This window comes from Trachemys scripta, chromosome 3 (genome assembly GCF_013100865.1).
Source record: "Trachemys scripta elegans isolate TJP31775 chromosome 3, CAS_Tse_1.0, whole genome shotgun sequence".
Taxonomy (NCBI): Eukaryota; Metazoa; Chordata; order Testudines; family Emydidae; genus Trachemys; species Trachemys scripta.
This window is the reverse complement of record NC_048300.1, coordinates 79918596-79938794: the sequence shown is the minus strand read 5'-3', so window position 1 is coordinate 79938794 and position 20199 is coordinate 79918596.

Sequence of the window (20199 nt, the reverse complement as noted above, 5' to 3'; positions counted from 1 at the left end):
GACACTTAGATGAGCCTGGTGTATTGTAGAACTCATGGACAACCTGCAGAGGGGTTGGTTATAATACCAGTGTTGCTGATTATTGTATTGCAAATCTCAAAATATTTGTTTTCTTTAAAGCCCCAGCACCTGGAGTCCTGGGATTTCATAAGTTTGTAGCCCTTATGGTTGAAGAGAAAAGCTTGAAAGCATGTCCCAACTTTGTATCCTAATGGTTCAAAAGCTGAAAAGCAAATAATTATTTTAAATCTAATTATTTTTAAGGCCATATCATAATTTTTGAGATCAGACTCATTTTTGGATATTGGGGTTGGCAATGTCTGAAGATCTTTTCATATGCAGCTAAGGCTACTTAACTCAGTTGCTATGCTGCAGTTACTAAAGCAAAAGGGACTGAAATCTCCATCATCCGTCCCTCACTGCTGCCCATCACAGGAATATCTCAGCATTTCCCATGTAAAAACGACAGCAATAATGAACTTCCAGCAGAAGTCTGGGCTCTTCCTTTTCTGGGATAATAAACACTCTGGTAGGGGTGTGGTTGTTTTAGGGTTTTCTTTTGTCTCTTGGTTGAATTGTTTGTTTTTGGGGGGAGGATGACATTTAGGTAGATAAGGGTGTCAATATGACAGTTCATTGACTTTGCTCTGGATTATTGTGTCACAGATAGCTGCATTTAAGCAGCTTTAGTGGCTTCATCGTGAAGATCATTTGATGATATAGCATTAATATATAAATAAATATGGTAGTATTTTGAGACCCCATTGGGCTATCAATGTGCTAGCTGCGGTACTAACACAAGAAAGCAATCCCTGTTCTGAAAAGTTTACAATCTAAGCCACGACACATCAAGTTGACATAACAAACAGTTGGTAAGAATAGGGAAGGCAAGACAAGGAAAACAGTAATCACATTTACATAGACCAGCTGTTTACCCAGATAGATGGTTTTGAGTTGATAGGGGTTTTTAATAAATTATAGGCTGTAATTAAGATAGATACCAAAAGTCTGTCTGGATATCTACAGAGCCATCCTCTGCAGCATTACAGTAGAAGTGGATCTTGGGACAGAGTTTTATGGACTACTTTTGAAGAGGATGTGCTGTCTACAGGGGCAGCTTGAAAAACGAAAACTAGAAGATGCATTTAGGAGAAATGGAGAAAATGTGGGTGGAAGCTGCCATCATTGGCAGAGTAAATGGGACAACGGGAAACATAACAAGATGCAAGAGTGGCTGAGCAGGGAATGGCTAAGTTGTGAACAACCTTAAAGGGAAGGATCATATTGGATGCAGTGCACAAGTGGGAGCCAGTGGATGACTCAGAAGGCCTGATACTATGCAACTGAAGTTATTGGGAGTTGTACCATTGACATCAGTGAGCGCAGGATTAAATCCAAAGAGGGCAGGACATGGTCAGAATAACAGGCCATGAAGATTATTTTACCAGCAGCATCTTGATTGCTCCTCAAGGGAGCAAAATGGCTGTCAGGAAGCCCAAAGTGGAGGAGGCATGCTGGCCGCCGCTTCCCGCAGCCCCCATTGGCCTGGGGCGGCAAACCATGGCCAGTGGGAGTCACGATCGTCCGAACCTGTGGACGCAGCAGGTAAACAAACCGGCCCGGCCCACCAGGGGGCTTACCCTGGCGGGCTGCATGCCAAAGGTTGCCGATCCCTGATCTACAGGATGGGCTTTTAGGTGGCCCATGTGACATAGATTGGCTGTTCTCAGCTGGTTCCTAGTGGACAGGTGTCAACATTACAAAAAATCATCACCACACTTAGTATTATTTGGCCCTCTTGTTAATAAACTAAATGGACATGGAGAAGTAATTACCCTGTCCACTCTACGATAGCCCGTCCAGGTCCAATATGAGGCATATTGCTAAGAAAGGATGATGAGGCTTGCATTGTTGCTGTACATAGTTAGTCTTATCTGTGGATCAATAATGAACTTCAGCCATCAATCTGATATTGTAAATCCCTTCTGAGATGGCTGTGATGTCAGCTTCTGAGTCAATTTTAGGCCTGGTCTACACTAGGTAATCCACACCCCAAATGACAGTTTAACCAACCTAAACCCCAGTATAGACAGGAGAATTCTTCTGTCGACCTAACTACTGCCTCTTGGGGAGGTGGAGTACCTATGCCGACAGGAGAATCCCTCCTATTGGCATAGGTAGTGTCTTCACTGAAGTACTACAGCGGCAGTGTTGCAGTATTTTAAGTGTAAGCAACCCCTTAAAATCAATAGTCTTGCCATGAATTTTCAGTTTCAGTCTATAGCTCCCAGAAACACTAACTTTTGAATATCTGTAATATATGAGTCAACTCCTTGACTGCTTCATTGCAGCAAACAGCTGCAAAGTGTTCATATTTCATGCATTTATTACACAGTGCACCTCTGGTTGGGTGTACAACATTTCTTGGGATATGACTGTTTCCTACACATTCTGCATGTAGGCTGGAATTTGTCTCTCATAGCCTGGGAGTTCTGTCCCCTTGCCTTAAGAGTTTTATGATAATGACTTTTAACACTCAAGTGTCTGTTTATAGCTTCCAAGCTAGTTTCAGGTTTTTAAAGTTGCTCCTGCCTTTTGTTCAACTAATTCTGACAGCTTTGCTATCTGTATAGCTGTGGCTAGATTTAAATCTCTTCAATTGTAGCTGCAGTGAAAGGTTTTTGTCTGTTAACCCAATAACTGGCCTGTCTGATATTTTCATGTTTTGCACTCCTCCTAAAAAATTCAGTTTTCAGCCAATGTATGCAGAGCTCTTATAAAACATTCAGTATTTCCTCTGATTCTTGAATTCTCTGGTGAAAACATGGTCGTTCATAAAATACTTTTTTCTGAGATATAAAGTATGCATCAAAGATAGCCAGAACCCTTTCATAGTCATCTTTGTGCCTGTCATTAGTAAAGTCAAAGGATTCCAAGATATGCTTTGCCTGCTTCCCCACAGCATAAACTAAATATACCTGTATATCTCCAGTTTTTTGCAATTCAAAATTGTGCAAATCACTGCTTCCAGTCTGTCCATTATGAAGGTTTGTCAAAGCTGAAGTTCTCCGGGGCATTGAAGAGTGGCATGTTGATGAGATTTCACAACTTTTGTTGCTTTGTTCCTTCTGTTTCTGTTCTTACTTTATTCCTGACACCACGTCATGTTCCTCTGTACCAGATACGGACTGGTCACAGAGCTTGCTTATACACACCAGATGTGTTCATCATAAGATCCTTTAATGCTTTGCCAGGTATGTCTGAGGTTCATTTAACTAAGGTATTTACATATAGCACCACATAATGGCTGAATAGTATAATAGAGTTTAGCATGCTATTACAGGAATCACTGTTGTAATGTAGCTTATTATTCTTACATCTCTTTTCTGAACTCTTTCCAATTAAACCACATCTTGTTAAGAGTTTGACACTAGAAGTGGACATGGTATTGCAGTAAAAAAAGTTCTCACCAATATTATATGCAACAGTGATACCACCTTTCATTCTGCTTGACATTCCTCTCTTTATATATGAAATAATCATTTTAACTCTCAGCCACAGCATTGTATTGGGAGCTCGCTAGATTATCCACCATGACCCAAAGCACCTTTCAGAGTTACTGCTTTCCAAACACAGTCCCTCATCTTGTAAGTGTGACCCTGCATTCATTGTTCCTAGCTGTATGGCCTTGCCTTTTGAGATTGAATGTTGCTCAAATAAGCCAAGCTTACCAAATGATCCAGACCATTCTGCAGAACTCATCTGTCCCTATCATTTATCATTCCAATTTGTGTCATATGCAAACTTTACCAGCAATCATTTTATAGTCTTTCAGATCATTGATAAAGATAATTTGGTGATTTGAAGAGGTAAGTAGTTAGAGCTGAGTGTGGGCTGAGGCACAGGGGTTTAGTGGGGACAACAGGGACCTGGAAGGAAAGACTGGTGTGCTGGCTGGATACCTGGGGTGGTGGAGAGAACAGGGTCTTTACATGGAGACGTTGGAACTTGAATGGCTCTCCTAGCACTGCTGCCTTGGCTCCTTGGTGCACTGGTATGCCAGAGAGCTGACACAGCCCTCAGGTCTTCCCAGGCTTCTGCTGCCTTGGTGAGTCAGGGAAGAGCGACAACAGCATGGGAGAAGCCTTTCAAGCACCTATGCCTGAATATAGAATCACTAGGCTTCTGCCTCTCTCACAAACAGGTAGACTATACCACCCCATTCCCTTGAATCTCTGTTGCCAATCACATCCTGGGTCCCACCACCCTCAATCACCCCTTTTGTGTCCTAACTCCACTGCTTACTTCCCTTCCCCTTAGATCCCCCAGTACACCATACAAGAGTTCCACTTGAGCAAAGAGGCAGAAGTATGGATGTGAAAAGGGAACAGAGATGTCTGGTGAAGCATAGGGGAGATCTAGAGGCAGGGCAGAGGGATGTGGTGGAAGCATTGGGAAAATAGTTAATTAAAGAAGATCTGCACTCTTAACCACCTGTGTATTATGAAAGCATGGCAACATAAAGAGTTAAGATGTTATTGTGACAGCTGCTTCTTAACAGTCCAATGCTAGGATGTTGGTAATTGTGAGACTATTCCTAATCCTGTGCAAGTTAAAATAAGAAGAAAATCTGAACTCATGCTGCAGGGGAGAAATTCATCACCTGCTGCGGTCCATGAAGATTTCCTCCACCACATCTGAAATGTGTAGAATAATTCTATTAGGCAGGTGCATACTGGTATTTTCATCTTCTTTTGAAGCATTGGATTTTTGCCATTGTTGCAAGCAAAACACCCAACTGATGTATGTAAAAACTATGGCAGATGTATATGATAATCAGGTGAAAGAACTATTTACACATGTTACAGGAGGAAAACAATAATTAAATGATTAAAGATAACTCATATATGCAGTGCAGTTGTAGCTATGTTGGTCCCAGGAGACAAGGTAGGTGAGGTAATATCTTTTACTGGATCAACTTCTCTTAGTGAGAGAGACAAGCTTTCAAGCCACATAGAGCTCTTCTTCAGGTCATATCAGACCCAACCCTGCAGTTCCCATTCAAACAAAATCCACTGTCAAGTCAATGAGAGTGTTCTCTGAATAAGGAATGAAGGATCAAGCCCATGGTAAATAATTAACACCAAATGAATATAGAGGATCAAATTCAGCCTTGACTTCATCAGACAGGATTGCCTGGGTTTATGTCTGATTTGCACCAGGCAACCAGTGCAATGCAGACTTAGCAGACCTGAGTATCAGGCCTCATGTTTCACATGTCTGTTCAGCACCACACACATTTATGACGCTATATTCAATCCTAGTCCTATTAAAAAAGGGGAAATGTCTTTTTTCCCCATTGGTGTTTTTGTATGGCTGGTTTTATTTTTAAAAAGCAAATCATTCAGGAGGAACTTTCAAGAACCAGGACTATAAACAAATACCAGTATTTCAAAAATACCATATTTTCAGAAATATTCCACAGAGGGTAGAGAATAGTTTCAGTCTTAACTTTTGGAGCCTCCTAATGTTTGAATGTTCGATTTCTCATCCTTAACATTGCTCTACCACTTGGAAACATAGAAATTGCCATCCCAGATCAGACCAATGGTTCTTCTAGTCCAATATCCTGACAATGACCAGTACTAGAGAAAGGTGCAAGTTGCTACACTTAGAGAAAGTTTCATCCTAATCCTCATCCCTTAGAGGACGATTTGTTTCTCTACCCTCTCTGTCTGTTTGTCTCTTCCCCTCTCCCAATTTAGTTTGATTTAATGATAGACACATAAACTGCCTTCCTGGAGTTCTTTCCAATAACATCAGGAAGTCAATCAGAGTTTTGCCTGAGCAAATACTACAGTACTGGGTCTGCCATTGGAATGGGATGTAATATTTTAATTCATTTTATAACACAGTGAAATGCAGTTAAGTGCATACCTGGCTGTAAATTAACTCACTGTTTAAGGGCAGGATTGCCATCGCCCCTTTCAATAACAAGCATCCCCTTACTCACGTGCACTAGCTGCCTGCATCACAGGTCACAGAGCAAGGGGGAGAGAAGTCTCCATAGAGCCACTACTTCTCGTCCAACACTGGTGGGAGGAGTTTTGTCTGCATCCCTCAGTGTGCCAGCTAACCGAGCTGAGTTGGTGGAAGAAATCTGCTACCCTAAACAAATAAAATCTCTTTGTAAAAATATATACCTAACCCCAGCACAAACAAATAATGAAGACACATTTAAGATTTTAAGCATTGATTGTAGAACACTATCCATCAGACTGATATAGGCAATAGATAGTTGTTTGAAAGTCAGAGCATTCGGAGTTGTCTAAATAAAAACATTGCACATTAGAAAGGGGTAGGGAATTAAAAAGGGGTAATTAAAAAATGGAATGGATGTGCATACTGAACTAATCTCTCCATATGCAAAGTTGTCTCTCTGAATCGAGACTGGGCTGCCGTGGTGGGATAGAGAGGCTCGTACTGCAGCCACTTCCAATTCTGTGCCTGATCTATGAATAGAAAGATTTTTGTCACCTGCACTATTAATGTGGCATCTTCCACTGGCACACTGGGCCTGGTTCTCTTCTCAGTTTTACACCTGTGTAACTCCATTGACTTCAACAGAGTGACTTCTGATTTACACCAGCATGAGAAAACAATGAGACTCCCTTTGTTTCCACATGCGTTTAAGGTTTGTCCCTCTGAATCTTGTGAAAATTCTTCATTGTGCTTGTTAATTTATAGCAGATGCAACTTGAAAACCAATTTCACCCCTTTTCATAAATGTGTTAAATAAAAATGCTGAGACAAAGAAATATGGCTAGTCAAATAATGACACACAGAGAGTGGAAGGAAAAGAAATCTTTGGCTGGTCTCAAGTCTCCAGGCATTCCAAAATGTCTTACAAAAATATATTAACACTACACCACCATTTTATACATGTGGAAGTGTGAGGCTGAGGGTATTGGGTACTTTCAGTCTTACCAATAAATCACAATTATAGTAACATCTCTGTTAAATCACTGAGCTGAACCACTGTGAGAATTTGCAAAATATTTAATGGCATAGAGAATAGGAAATTTTCAGGTTCACACAGACATCAGGGTTTGTAAATGAGCTTTGCCTTCAATTCTTCCATATTAAAGTATTTTCATCTGTAAATTTAAATCTTTCTTTAAAAATATATGACCCATGTGTCCAGGCGAGAAGTGATCAAGAGTCACTCATTCAAAAATTTTGTTTCTAATTGATTAGCCAGGTAGTTCCTATAATATAAACTGTTATAGGTCAATTCTAGTCACACTATAGTATCCCCTCAGCTGCCTTTATGTCTGTTCCCATGCACTGTTCTTATAGTGGAGTTCTGCTCTCACTAAATCCTCAGCTTTCACTCTGACTCCAGTCAATCTTAGAAACCTTTATTTATAATTTCTAAAGATAAGGGACCTGATCTTGCAACCATTACTCATGTGAGTACTCCCACTGCCTTCACACCAGACTATTTTGACAACTGGTCAGTGACAGTCTTTCTAGAACTCAAAGGTATCAGCAACAATCAAAACTTTCCATCCTCTACCATTTGTCATAAAACATGCAGACTTCCTGAGAACAGTTGCTCCCCCTCAATTTGGTTGACATACGTGTTTGGTAAATTACAAAACTTTCTTCACACTTACATTAATAGTTTAAATCATTGAATTATGTGGTAGGGGACTGTGCAGATTCTTTAATAGTCAGAACTCATTTCTACAGTCCTGATAGAGGGTTTTTTTCAGCTGCCAACATGTGAGTTGATGACAGTACCACGTTCATCTTTTTCTACAAAAGAGAAAACACCTCTATATATAAAAAGCAAATCAAACTGTTTCTGCTTTTTTTTTTGGAAGTTTGCATGCCATCTAATCACAATATTTTGCTCAACATCCAAACCTAAAGTTACAATTACTTTGTTTATGTACTGTACATGTTCTAACAGTATTCCAATGTACTGTAGCCCAGTACAAATAAAGTAACTCCTCACTTAACGTTGTAGTTATGTTCCTCAAAAATGCGACTTTAAGCAAAACGATGTTAAGTGAATCCAATTTCCCCATAAGAATTAATGTAAATGGGGGGGGGTTAAGTTCCAGGGAAATTTTTTTGTATTATATATATATATATATATACACACACAGACAGTATAAGTTTTAAACAAACAATTTAATACTGGTACACAGCGATGATGATTGTGAAGCTTGGTTGAGGTGGTGAAGTCAGAGGGTAGGATATTTCCCAGGGAATGCCTTACTGCTAAATGATGATCTAGCAATCATCTGAGCCCTCAAGGGTTAACCCATTGTTGTTAATGTAGCCTCACACTCTACAAGGCAGCACAAATGGAGGGAGGGGAGACAGCATGGAAGACAGAGACCATGTGTGTGAGAGATGCGTATTGCCCCTTTAAGTACGCTGACCCCACTCTAAGTACATTGCCTTTTTAAGTACATCAGCAAGTTGAGACAGAAGCTGCTGCCAGGAAGCTCCCTCCGTCCTGAGCCCTGTGGTGTTCCCCCTGTCCTCCCCCCACTCTATGGAAATGGGGTAAGTGGGGTGCAGGAGCGGGGGGAGGGGGACACCCTGACATTAGCCCCCCTCTTCCTCTCTCCCCTTTCCCCCCCCCCCCCCGCACAGCAAGCAGGAGGCTCCCAGGAGCAGCTCCAAGGCAGAGGGCAGGAGCAGCACATGGCAGTGGGGGGAGGGACAGCTGAACTGCTGGCAACTGATAGTCTGCTGGGCAGCTGCTGCACGGGGAACTTAGGAGAATGGGGAGGTGATGGGGGGCTGCCGGTCCACCCTGGTTCCGAGCCCCCACCAGTTCGCTCCAACGGGCTGCACTTCCTGCAAGCAGTGGATATAGCAGGCGGCTGCCAAACGATGTTATAAGAGAGCATTGTGCAACTTTAAATGAGCATGTTCTCTAATCAATCAGCAACATAACAAAACAACATTAACCGGGATGACTTTAAGTGAGGAGTTACTGTATAGTAATTGAATCAAAAAAATGTCTGTATATCAGGTCTAATCCACATCACAACAATTACATAAGAATGGGAAATCATTTTCCACGACTACCCAGCTAGTTTGTCAAATAACATGCTGTGAAAACAGTCTTGTATGGGGCATATGCAGCAACCCACTGCTCCTGACTTTAATCATATTCAAATCCTAGTTAAAAAAAAGTTAAAATTAAACATTATTGTAAAGGCTTTGCTGGCTTTAACAAAAATTTAGTAACTCTTAAAGGCCACAGGGATCAGAGCTAGATTGAATCTCTGTAAAGGCTCCCACAGTTAGCGCAGAATGTTTTTACTGGAATTTCTTTCAACCTTTTCTCTCTGTGGGTGGTTGAAAAAATGAAGCTTCTTTTCAGGTGTTAAAACCTCTGTGCTGGTGACCTCAGTGATGCCTGAAAAGGACTGATTGGCTATAGTAAATTCATAAGCCAGAAAAAAAAATAATTTTAGAGCTATTTGGGTTAGCATGAGGTTTGTGCCATCTTTGATTTCCATAACTCCTATTTAAGACTTTGGGAGGCATACATAAACTTATGTAGATCTATGCCAAAAAATTTAACATGAGATATTCCACAGAGGCTTTGACTCTGCTTTCAATGAAGTCAACTGAGTTGACAGTTCTGCCATTGCATTCTATTGCAGTGGACTTAGGCCTTAAATATGTAAACAGACAGTCATACTGGTTACAAGTACACCTCTATCCTGATATAACCCTGTCTTCGGGAGCCAAAAAATCAAACCGCGTTATAGGTGAAACTGGTATATCGAACTTGCTTTGATCTGCCAGAGTGCGCAGCCCCGCCTCCCCGGAGCACTGCTTTACCACGTTATATCCGAATTTGTGTTATATCGGGTCGTGTTATATCGGGGTAGAGGTGTATTTCTACAATCTGGAGAAATAAAGAATTCCAAATACCATATAACAACTTCTTTAAAATGTTCTTTAAACTAAGGGACAATCGTAAAAGTCACAGTCTGTTTAAAAATGTGTCAGAATAGATTTTAATATAAATATATTCAAAATTGACGGTAACTCTTACAAGCAGATCATTTCACGAGTATTTAATGTGAGAGAAAAATGCAAAATTGCAGTACATTGGCATGCATACTGAAGCTTCCCCTCATCTCATGGTGTTATTATATATGTCAAGGTGCTCTAGTGTATTGTTCCTCCTGCTTGTTGTTAATAGAGTAAGTTCAAGAGGGCTTTGCACATGTGTCTTAGTGGGTACCAATACAAAATTTAACACAGAAAAACAACAAAGCAATAGCATGCAGACGGAGTGCCCTTACTAAGACTGGAGAAATGATTTCCAGAGCAGACATAATGGATGTATTTAATAAATCTCAAATGGAGACCTGCCCAGTGATATGTACGATGTTGAAGACAGCAACTAGCAAGACATCCTCTTTTAGCACAGGCATATGAGCCTGCTAAGAAAGGATGGAGAAGTGAACACTAGTGTGTTCTCTACCCATTTATAATCAGAGGGGAGAGCATGCTGGGTGCCTAATATCCTAGTCAGTGAGAAATTTGCTTTTTATTGGTGTGTGCTTGTATGAATTAGGTGTTAAAATTGGTGTTAGAATTGGTGATGTAATCTTAGCTTCTGACTGCCAAAGTTTGTAGTCTATTTTTGTAATAATGTGTATAATGGTGTGTCTTGTTCACATGCCCATCAAATCCACCAGTGTTCAACAAGCACTTAACATAATGGAATCATCTGCCTAAGAGTAAAAACACAAGTCAGGATGTTTGCAATGAATACACCTGCAATGAGGAGGAGAGGCATCCTGCCTTCTGACAGACTGAGTATTTGAAAAGTAGCATCTCTGATAGTCTGGAATTTGATTTGACAAGTGAACAAATGACACCAACCCACCATCATTGACTCCACGCATTAAAGCTATACTCCAAATTAATCACGGAGAAAAATATTCTTCATCAAATATAAAGCAGTGTGATGGGGCACCCACTGCTCCCATCCTCTTTGCTTCACATAGATCACTCAGAGACCTTATTTCATGTAGACACTACTGTGCCATTTATTTACAGTGTTTTACTCCACCACCTTCTACATAGTAGTGTAATCACAGTATTTACAATGTCCTCCAGTGTCACTATCCCTTCTCGAAAGATGGGGGAAAGAAAAGGTGTCTCAATGGAAAGCTCCCTTTTGTCAGGCTCTGTCTGCCTGCCTGGGCTTTTTTATCCAGTCTCCTTGTTAATGGGCTAATTAGCTCATTAGCTACCAAGCCCCAATCTGATCTGGTAATCAGGAACTCCTCTACTTAATCAGCCCCCTTCTCCAACATCCTCCCCCCGCCCCAGGCGTTATTGGTTAAACAGTGACTAGAGAGCTGGTTCAGTTGATGACTCCTAGCACTCTGTCATAAGGAGAAAATAACTTAGCGAGAGAGAGAAAGAGAGAGGGAGTTGACTGGGTTTCTACTGTAGGGCCTCATCTCTCTAGGGTGAGACAAATTGTAACTCCCCTCGCTCCCATGGAACTTTTGCCTTTGAAGCTTCTGGAGAATGTTAGGTAATCTGTTGAGCTAACGTTATTTTATATGTTGGAAGTAAGGCCACTGATTGGACATGAGACAGTGATGTAACATCTATGGGCTCTGTAAAGACCCATCTGGTTGCTGGGAGCCTTACCTCAGAGACCAAGGAGATAGCTGCTGAAATGAGCAGCTTACAGGAAACACACCAGCAGCAGTGAGATTTGAACCAGGTAACATCCTGTGTCCCTACTTGCTTGGGGCATAACCCTGAAGGCTCCGTGGCTGCAATGAACAGTTAGGGCTTGTCTACACTGCGAAGTTGTCGACAAAACTTTTGTCTTTCACTGGTACTAAAAAAAAGCCCCCCCACGAAAGACAAAAGTTTTGCTGACAACTTCGCAGTGTAGACAAGCCCTAACTTGACAAGTGGCAGTGTGAACGCGGCTTTGTCAGCAGGAGCTTTATTAACAGGTGTGTTACAAAATTCCCATTGTGGATGGGGATCTAGGGGTGTCTTCGCAATTTTCCTGTTGTATAAAAATGGCCTCACAGGGTATGTTTACACTACAGCTGGGGGTGAACCTCCCAGCCCAGATACAGACTCATGCTTGCGGGGCTCATGTTAGCTCACTAAAATTAGCAGTGTGAATGCTTGGGTCCTCAAGCCCACCTGACCCACTAGGTCTGAGCTCAGGTCGCTTTCCTGAGTCTCTGCCAGAGTCACAACATTCACACTGATATTTTTAGCTTGAATCCTGATAGTGTGAGTCTGCCTACCCAGGCTGGGAGGCTCGCTCCCAGTTGAGATGTAGACGTACCCTGAGAATTTCTTGGTTCCTCTAAGTTAAGGGAAAATATGGATTTTTGGAGACTTCCTTGATCTTTTCAGTCAGAAAGCATAGGAATCCAGTCAATATTGTGTATTTAGAGAAGAGAGAGCTACTCACTAACTGTTCAATGAAGAGGTCATGATATTGGATTTCTCCTCACCTACCCTTCTCTCCTCAGAAGAGGCGGGAACATTATCAATGATTAACTTTTTAAATAAATATTCTTTAGACATCCATTTTACTTAGGTTACATCTACACTTGGGGCTGGATAGTGGTGTGATTTCCAGCTTGCATAGACATACTCATGTTAGCTTGATATAAAATAATAGTGTAGCCATGGTAGCAAGGATAGTGGTGAACAGCGGTATGGACTGGCCACTGCGAGTACATACCCAGGAGGTACAGGTAGTTTGGACACAGGTTGTCTAGCCCATTCCATCACTTGCTGCTGCCTTTGCTACCGTAACTACATTACTACTTTTAGCATGCAGCTCAATGAGAGTTAGTGTGAGTATGTCTACTCGAGCTGGAAATCACACACCTAGCTCCAAGTCTAGATGTAGCCTTAGAATATAGGGAATTCTTTAGTTCCTAACCAAGTAACTGAACAGAACAGTCCTTTCCAGTAACGGTGATTCTTTGAAATGTCTTGTCCATGTGGATTTAAACTGTGCATGCAGCTCATGCACACAAGATCACCAAGGGAATTAAAACCAAGAGTAAAAGGCTCTATAGCCATATAAATAAGAAGGAAACGAGGAAAGAAGAATTGGGACCGCAAAGCACTAAAGATGGGTTGGAGATTAAAGATAATCTAGGCATGGATCACCCTCTCAACAAATTCTTTGCCTCAGTTTTTAATAAGGCTAGTGAAGACCTTAGAGCTAGTGGTATGGTGGTTAATGGGGACAAAGATGGAGGCAGAAATTACCACATCCAAGGTGGACGTCAAACTCGAACATCTTAATTGGACTAAATCGGGGGTCCTGGGTAATCTCCATCCAAGAATATTAAACGAACTGGCACATGAAATTGCAAGCCCAATAGCAAGGATTTTTAATGACTCTGTAAACTCTGGGATCATACCCTGTGATGGAGAATTGCTAATATTGTTCCTATTTTTAAAAGGGGTGGGGGAAGTGATCCGGAAAACTACAGGCCCATTAGTTTGACCTCAGTTGTATGCAAGATCTTGATTTACAATTCAATATTCTCTCCAGTCTAATACAAAAGCAATTGCAAATAAACAATAGTGTGTGAGGGCTGAGTTCTGTGGGATAGGTTTGTCACAGGGACAGCTGCTGTGTTGAATCTAGAAAGCAGGGCTCACCCTCTGGTGACAGTCCAATCTGTATCAGTAGGTTGATTGTAAAGGGGGGACAGGACAAATCCCCTTATGAACGATGGACAGCAGCTCCTCATCACTCAAAGCAAATGGTGGGGGAGTGGCATGGAGGAGGGTAAAAGCTAACCCCTTGTCTCTAAGGGAGCCTCGGTTTAGTGCACTGAATTGAAGAGGAGTGAAAGGGAGGAGAATCAGGGGAACAATTCCAAATAAATACTATGTTTGAGAGGGAAATCAGTGTGTACTCTCCTAAATACCCTTGGGGTCTTTGCCTGACAATTGTGTGAGGAAAGAGTATAGGTTTCCCTGATTTGGCAGACCATCTTGATTTAAATTCCCTCTTTCGGGGAGGCCTAGGAGTGAATTGTCTAGATCAGGTGTGAAATGCAGAGGCTCATCAGTGTCAACAGACTTTCAGCGTATGCACTGTGCTTATGGGTGTATGTCAGGAATGTAGTGCTGAGTGCTCTGGGGAATATATTATATTTCTGGTGCTGGGAACATGGATTCTGGGATCATTTTCCATTTGCAATGGGAGACTGGAAAATCCAATCCATATCTACGTGAGATCTGAACTACTGATAGAAAATGATGGGATCTGATCACCTGTAATGCTGAAGAGGGTCATTTATCCTGTGTGAATGAACACCATTCTCACTCTTCTGCCTAAGTGTCTGGACTGTAGGGTCTGTGCAGTCCTGTAAATTCAAGATATGTCAAGTAACAACACAATAGCTGCTTTTTTGTCCTGGTTGGGTTTCACTTTCAGGTTCTCTATGCTCCACTGTCTGGGCTGCAGACAGTAAAGGGGAGTGTTTACTTGTTCATAAACATCAGATCCAACTGGAATTTTTAAATATGTAAATATTTTTATTGGTCTTTGGTTTCCCAAAATCTTCTTTTTAAGAGATCTGGCTTTGGTCCAAATTTAAGTTTTGTGTCCTTTTTAACTGTAGAGGCCAACCTGTATTTAAAACAGCACTTCTAAAGCCATCACTCTTCATAAACACTGGCACTAATAATATCCCACAGGTCAATAGAATTTAGGTAAAAAGTTTACTGATCTGAAGCGTGTAGGTGACTTCTCTAGTGATATAGCTCAAATGGAATACTTAGTGAGCACTTTCCTCCATGTCAGTTGCAGGTAAATGCCAAATTGGCTTTGTATCATCACAACCACATCTTGCGTAGCAGAAATTCCCCCACTCTTTCTAATAAATATCCCTTTTTACATTTGGGATGTTCACTGCATACTCCATTAAGCATTTGCTTAACTCCTTCCCAGGAAAAATATAATTAGGCAAACCAATTGGTCTGGAAAATATATTAGTGCCTTTTAACATTCAGCAGCCTTGGGACATCTTTGCTGATTTTTCCAACATATTTTTATGGATATTCTCTGTTCCTTTACTGTTGCAGCTGCACCTACTTTTGTGGGCTATGGATAGCCAGAGTTCTCAGCAAACCCTGTACACACCTCATGTCATTTATCCTTTAAGCAGAACTGAATAAAAAGCAGTAATCTTCATAGCCAATTTTTCCTGACAGTGAAGGCAAGGATTTTCTGATAAAACTGATCAGAAAGGTTTTTCCAGCACACACAAGTAATATTGTTTTCTTATGTATATGTACTCTTTGTAATTGGCCAAAGTCATTCTTGGTGAAAGTCCACTGAATTCAATAGGGATGAGAGGAATACATTGTATACCTTGTATGACCTCCCACAACACTGTTTCCATTTACCCACTCCTGCAGTCTTTAGACAGGGAAGACACACTAAAATCATTGACAGTTTTCCTTACAGAAAGAGCCAAATCCTGCATTCCTTAGATAGACAAAAGTATGCTGACGTCAGTATTTTCATAATTGTCTTTTCCTTTTCATGTAGGTGGGACCTTTGCTATAGTAAAGCTATAACAAATTGCTAATAATGAAATTTTAGACCAGGGTTTCTCAACTCTGTTCATACCGAACCCCTCATTCAGCCAGTCATAATTCCTCTGCCTAGATGTGCCTCAGAATCTTTTACAGCAGTTACTATGATGCTTCAGAAAAGCTGCCTCAGAAATCAGCACAATGTTTTTTTAAGGAGAGATGGTCAGAAAAAAATTGCCTAAACTTTTTGTCAGAAAAAACAAACAAACACCTCTTTCAACAAAAATGAATTATTTCACAAAAATGTATCAACTTTGACAAAATTTGCTGTGAAAGAAAATTTTCAAAAGGAATTGTTTTTTGTTCTGGAAAAACTGAATTTTGGAAAATTTCAAAGTTGTGTTTTGGAATTTCAAAATTTCAATTAAAATTGATTTTATTTCTTTTTTAATTATTATTATTGCAGTCGTTTTATTATTTTTATTTTATTTCATGGTATGTCCATAGTAGTAGAGTATAATATGAGACCAGCTCTATTGTTTGGTTGTTCCTGCCTAATATGCACTACTGCTTCTCATAGGTCATATAACATGACATAATATTTTTTGTTATTTTATTTTTAAAATCATTAAGAGAAGCTGCTACTTATTTTTGGTTTTACTGAACCATTTAGTCAGTAATGGATATCTCCTGCATAAATTTCCCTTTCAATAAAATAGCCATTAAAAATAAACAGAAAAAAATTGACAAAATTTTTGACCAGTTTTGCTTAGAATGTAATGTTGTAAACCTTAAAATTATACCTATCCTAATTGTTCTTAAAGAAGAAATTGCTCATTTACCCACATTTAGAGATGCCTTCTGAAATCACTTGTAGCGCAAAGGCCCTGGATGGGTTGCCAGCAATAGGGATTGAACATGGAACTTCTGCATCAACCAGCATGAGACTCTAAGCTACACTTTTGAAGTCATTGGGGCTATGCACGTGTTTGTTGAGTTGAGCTGCTAATATGCCATTGTGACAAATTGCTGAGGGCACAAGCACTTGTTCTTGGATGCTAGAATTTTCCATATAAGCAACGATTTCTGTCTCCCATAGGCTAACATGACACTGACTGCATGCAAAACAGCACACCACCTAAAGCAATGTGATCCCAGTGTTCAATATTTTACTCTAGTAATGGTATTAATCTTATGGTTCTAGCAGATTTTAAATTATTCATCTTTCCTCTTCCATTTTTAAGAGCTAAATTACAATTATTTTTCTCATCCTATAGTCAAGAGTATAAGTAAGCAGCCTTCTTGAAGGTTATTACCAATGCTGCTCCATGGATCAAAGGTGACTCATGTACTAAGCAGCCATAACTCTCCTGAGCCCCAAACCCATCCTCTCCATCATGGCTCTAAATTCCAACAGTCTTGTGAGAAGAAATGTCCAAAGGACCCTCTGTGCTCCCAACCCAGAATACCTACAGTAATACAACTCATTATGGAACACTATTGATGAGTAAGTAGTGGTTAGTGAATAGCTGGGAGAAATATTTGAGCCACTCCCACAGGGCATGTGTGTTTGTGGAAATAAATGTGCTGAGAGTTGGGTTCAACAGTGAAGGTTTTGGTTTGGCAGACATTTGCATTGAAGCACTGGTATTTCTGTTGTAACACTCTTGCAACATCACAAAATGCAAATGGCTCACATCATGCCAAACTATGTTGTGGTAGCCCTTTTGTGGATTACAAAGTTGAACAGAGGATTTTCTGCTTCCCTTCAGAGGGCTCAAAAGAAAAATGCTGGAGACTATAAGGAGAGAATTCCTTTAATGAGACAAATGTGTCCTTTGTCAGGAAAAATACAGGTTAATTCATCTCAGAGCCTACCCAGATTAATTAGTGACCAACAGAATTTGCTGATAAAATGGCATATGTTGGTCACATCTACCACATTACCAGCCTTTCTTGGGCCAGACTGATAGGCCTATCCATGATTCTAACTCATTTGACCCTCAACACACAATCTAAATGCATTTAGATTAATTGTGCAAGACTGACATGCAACAAAATGGTAGAACTTCAAAAACTGAAAACCTGAATATGTATCAGTAGTAAACACAGGTAGAAGTTTCCTTTCGAAAAGTTAAAGAAGACACTAGTAAATGTCTGACATCATAAGTTCCCTGAGTGTTAATGGAGACCATAAGAGATATATGCATTTATTTTATGGAGCACAACTAAAACCATTAAAAGAGCCTTAAAGCCTTTATGGTGAAAAATGTCCCAGTCCTGCTAGCATGCACTGCAAGATGTCTAGAAGTAATGTCAGAGTTGAGAGGCTGCTAGCAATAACATTTTTCCTACGTAGAAACATTTTTGAATAAAAGACAATGGTAGCAAATTCCAACTTGCAACACTATCCGACACTTTACTGATGTTCCTTATCTATTATTATTTTGTGAGCATCAACAATCTGTTCAGTGCCATACAGAACATAAAAGTAAGATGCACTCCTTGCTTCAAAGAGCTCCCATTCTAAACAGCCATCAGATGAGGTTCTTACACAGACGCTCCTCGACTTACGCAAGCGTTCTGTTCCGGAATGCCTTGCATAACTCGACTTTTGCATAAGTCGGTAACGTATACCCGACCATTGCGCAAAAAAAATAATAAAAAAAACCCCTATTTGTAGCTTATGGAACTTTTTCCTGTAAGTGCGGATTTGCATAAATCAGGTTTGTGTAACCCAAGGGGTGTCTGTAATCTAATTAGTAACATGCAGTATGTTAACTAAGACTGAGTTTAAGCACAGAGGAGGAAAAATCACAAGTTATCTTTAGTGCCATTCTCTACCTCAGAATTTGAAAAATTCTAGAAGCTTGAACTTCACATGAAATTGTATATATTTTTTTCTTTTTTGGTAGAGCACAAGGAGAGTGTTGTGTCTAGAAATGGCAAACCTTTGCATGGTTTGAGTTTTGCCATTCTCAATTGATCTTTGGTGTTGCAAAACTGAAATCAGTGGAAGAGGCCTCATTTAACCTGAACCCCCAAAGTGTGGAATGAAGAGTTTATGGATAAATGGCTCCAGATTTACTCTCTGTTTCATGACAAGATATGGTAAAACTGAACATGATGTTGGTTCTGCAAAGCTTTGTTGGTTGGGATATTGATATGAAAATCTACAGGCTTTGGTTCCCTCTCCAGCTGAATCCCCACCGTTAAGAGGGGAGTGTTTTCAGATAAACAGTTGCAGTTTTGACCCATGCATCAAGATCTTGTGGAATCATCATGCTGTCACATATTCTTTAGCTTGTGCTGTACAAGCTGCTCTCATCTACCACCACCTAAATTGTTAACAGAGAAAGGAGAAAAGCAGATAATTTGTAGTCTGTGTGAGAACTTTGGCCTTCCTGTTTTCGTCTAGATTTTGCTTGGATGGAATTTATTTGTATAATTTTGGATCATAATTGATTTGATTTTAAAATGTATCTGCCACTTGCTTACATGTTTCCCCCCTAGAAATTCTGCAGTGTCTGTTCTACTGTATATCTTCATCTCAACAGGGATTCTTTCTGTGCAGATCTTTCTTTGTTATGTGGCTGGAGTTTAACACAGCCTTATGTTTGCTTGTCCTGGAATTGATTTGGGGTCTGTGAGGGGTTCCGCCCCCCTCTCCCCCAGCTTCTGACTAAATTTTGAAATTGGAAGAACAACCGAGTGGCTTAATTGTTGTAAGAAATATAACTAACTGTATTTCCTGAGTAAGCTTTTGGCTATGTTTATGAGAATGCTGTCTGTTAGAAGAGTGACTAATAGAGAGCTCAATCTGAGATTGATTTAGAAACGTATTTTCATTTTTCATTGCACTTTGAGAGCAAGTGAAACAAAGTGGTTTTACTTCTGTAAGAAATGTGTTTGCTTCCCTTTTTTTTTTTTTTTTGCATCTGCAAGAACTTCACAGGAGTGTGCCCTGACTCTGCTCTGCTTTCTTTGTGTTTCTGCAAAGTTGGCTCAAACAAGAAAACCAATTCAGATGATAAGATACCAACCCAAACTTTTACCATTTAACTATGCCCTCCCTTCACCTCAGTACAAGCCAGCACAACTGCTAGTTGACTTGCTAGGCTCCAATATCAGTTAGTTAAAAGCTCTTTTGTTCTGGGACATGGAATGATCTGTTTAATTCCAGCACAGCAGGATCCAGCCAAGGACCAGCTAAGGCTCCTGGTCTTTACCAGGCAAATTGCCTTCTTCTCTGAAAAAGGGTAAAGGACAAGGTTGGGTGACTACCCCCAGAGAATCATACACCAAGAAGACAAGAAGTGGGGATAGTTCTGGCAGGTTGCACAACCTGGGGCTACATGGGGCCTCAGGTTGGTATTGTATAACACTAACCACGGGAGTTAGTGAATGCTGACCCTTGTCATATAACAGGGGGTGAACCTTACCCAGGTCATATGATGATGACCTGGAAATAAAGACCAGATTTTTTCCCCAGCACTTTTGCGTGTCAGATTTTTTGCAAAGATGGGTCAAATGAAACATTCTGAATCCCTTAGTTTGGAAATGAGCCTGAAAGAGACCTGGAGG